Raw genomic sequence first — 3,473 nt, forward strand, 5'->3', positions numbered from 1 at the left:
TTTCACCCCTTATCTTGAGTCCAAAACCCCCTGTCCCAGATCCTACAGTCACTGGAAATAGCTTTATGTATCGAGTCTGTCTAGCTCTGCTTTGAATGTTGTTTAATATAGAGAGGTCATGTTTAACTCTTCCAAACTCCAGTGACTACTGGCTCAGTCAGCTCCTCCTCTCCTTACACATTAGTCCTGCCATTCCAGGAATCAGTCTGGGCAGCATTGGCTGCATTACATGTGTGGCTGAAAAACCCTTTCTCCGGTAAGGAGGGCACAAAGACATGTTTGGAGAGACTTTGGCCAGGCGTTGCCAATTGTGATGGGGTCAGTTGGACATCTTGGTCAGCATGTGTGTGTTGGGTTGATGTGTCTATTTCCATGCTCTACAGCTCTATGACTCTCTGCTGCATCTGTGTATATTTGACAAGTAACTCAACTGACTGACATCACCTGGACACCTATTTGCATCCTCTTTGCTTCTCCTATTTACTCTCAGTTTCATGTCATCAAACTTAGAAACATTAAATTTGTTTCCTTGTCAATACCATTGATGAACATTGAAAATAACAGACTCAAGAACTGGCTTGATGCTGGATCATTCATCACCACCTGCCACCCCAACAAAGTCTCCTCTCTGTTTCCTGTCTGCCAAATAATTTTCAATTCATGCCTGTTCAATATTGCCTAATCCACATATTTAAAAATTCAAAGACCTTCTGAAAATTGGACACATCGACTTGTTCTCCCTGAAACAAACAAAAACAATCTGCTGTAGGGACTCAGTGGGTCAGGCAGCGTCTGTCGAGGTAAATGTACAGATGACCCTGTGTATCGTGACCCTTCTTCAGTTGCGAATGGTAATCTGTCCATTTACTTCCACAGATGATTCCTGATCCACAAATTCCCTCCAGCAGTTTGCTCTTTGCTCGTGTTTCCAGAATCTACAAACTCTTGTGTCTCCACAGCTTCTCCCTTATCTATTCTACACGGTGCATCACCATAATCTACAATAGATTTGTTTGCCATGATTTCACTTACATACATTCAAAAATACATTGTCTTATCGCATAAATTATTTTAAATATCCAAACAACTGTTTTGGAAACTGGAAACACCAAACCAAGTTGGAGATTGAAATATGTTTTAATGTATAAAGAGCAACATTTACTAGAGAGAAACACCATTATTTTATTTTTTAATCAGTGGGAAGTAGCAACAATAATTTAAAATGACGCTTTTTGGTCAAGACACCAACAATACAATAGTTAGTTACTATCCTAATAATAAATGCATCCTCAACACACATGCCCCATGTTCTGTACTTACCTATTTAAAAAAATTACATAAATAGAATTAAACGGAATTACTTTTAAATGTAAAGGGTAAAGAGAGATAACGTCAGCGTAAAAGAGGAAGGATCTGTGTTAGGCCCTGGAGGGAGTTGAGGGAGTACAGAGAAGGTTCACCAGACTGATTCCTGGGATGGCAGGACTTTCATATGAAGAAAGACTGGATAGACTCGGCTTGTACTGGCTAGAATTTAGAAGATTGAGGGGGGATCTTATAGAAACTTACAAGATTTTAAGGGTACACAAAATAGCTGGGGAAACTCAGCGGGTGCAGCAGCATCTATGGAGCGAAGGAAATAGGCGACGTTTCGGGCCGAAACTCTTCTTCAGACTGATGGGGGGTGGGAAAGAAAGAAGGAAAAGGGGAGGAGGAGGAGGAGCCCGAGGGCGGGCGGATGGGAGGGTGGGAGGAGACAGCTAGAGGGTTAAGGAAGGGGAGGAGACAGCAAGGGCTAGCCAAATTGGGAGAATTCAATGTTAACGCCATAAGGACGCAAGGTCCCCAGACGGAATATGAAGAATATTCCTCATATTCCGTCTGGGGACCTTGCGTCCTTATGGCATTAACATTGAATTCTCCCAATTTGGCTAGCCCTTGCTGTCTCCTCCCCTTCCTTAACCCTCTAGCTGTCTCATATTCCGTCTGGGGACCTTGCGTCCTTATGGCATTAACATAGAATTTTCCCAATTTGGCTAGCCCTTGCTGTCTCCTCCCCTTCCGTAACCCTCTAGCTGTCTCCTCCCACCCTCCCATCCGCCCGCCCTCGGGCTCCTCCTCCCCTTTTCCTTCTTTCTTTCCCACCCCCCATCAGTCTGAAGAAGGGCTTCGGCCCGAAACGTCGCCTATTTCCTTCGCTCCATAGATGCTGCACCCGCTGAGTTTCCCCAGCTATTTTGTGTACCTTCGATATTCCAGTATCTGCAGTTCCCTTTTGTAAAGGAGTGATATCTGATACACTGTAGCCTTTACTGGTAGTTTATTATAGCACATGGCACACACGTCCCAGCACTGACTGCATCCAGCCTTCAGGCGTACTGGGACCTAGTGGGAGGAACAAAGGGAGGATACTACAGTTATACTAATATGATGGGGCGTGGTTAGTGGTGATGAGGTAACTACATTATAGGTTGCATGCATAACCCATCTACATCCTTCCCCTTACAATTTAAACAAGTTACAACAATGGCAGGTTTGTTATACAGAGCCTGCAAAGCTAAGCATACTCTCCGTAGCGAGCCGGAGGTTTTACAATCCGACCCGAGCGAGTACGCACCGCACCTTCACCCTCCCCACCCGAAAGAAGTGGAGGAGGGACAGGAACAGAAACAGGACGGGGAGAGAAGGTGGGCGGAGAACCCAGCTTGGAGGGGGAACGGAGAGGCACAGGTGAGCCAGGTGAAACAGAAGGGGTAGAATGAGCAGAAGTGGGAGAAAGAGAAGACCTTGCAGGGGACAACAGAGCCTGAGGAGCAAAACCGGGATGAGCAGGGGGGGGGGGGGGGTACCCGAGGCAAAAGGACCGACCATGGCATGCAGGGAGCAGAGGGTACGTTAGTGGAGGAAGGCTCGACACGCGACGGAGGGGTATACGGAATCGCAGGAGGTGGTTTGGGCTCGTTAACCGCCAACAGGTGCTGGCGGCTGCGTCGGTATACAGTCCCTTCAAAATCCACGAGGTAGGACCGTGGCGCGCTGTCAAACCCGACGACGGTGGCAAGTCGGGAGTAGCCGGTGGGCGTCTGCAAACGGACGACCAGTCCAGGCATCATTGGCGAAAGAGGGCGGCAGGATTTGTCATGCGAGCGGCGCTGGATTTCGTGCTTCTGGGCAATACGTTGCTGGACATCAGCAGGCTGCAGGACTTTGGGCATCAGAGACTGCTGGGCAATAGGCATCGGAGGACGGACAACACGGGACGTGAGTCGCTGGGCAGGGGATCCCATGGTACTGTCTCTGGAAATGTTCCGAAGGTTCAGGAGACCCTGATAGAAATCCCCGTTCGAGAGGCGGGTTTGTTCAAGCAGGTGCTTAGCGCTGCGGACCGCCCGTTCAGCTAGACCATTGCTCTGCGGGTACTCCGGGCTGCTGGTGAAATGATTAAAGTTCCACTTTGCAGCAAACGCACGAAA

The sequence above is a fragment of the Amblyraja radiata genome, unplaced genomic scaffold, assembly GCF_010909765.2.
Source record: "Amblyraja radiata isolate CabotCenter1 unplaced genomic scaffold, sAmbRad1.1.pri S133, whole genome shotgun sequence".
NCBI lineage: Eukaryota > Metazoa > Chordata > Chondrichthyes > Rajiformes > Rajidae > Amblyraja > Amblyraja radiata.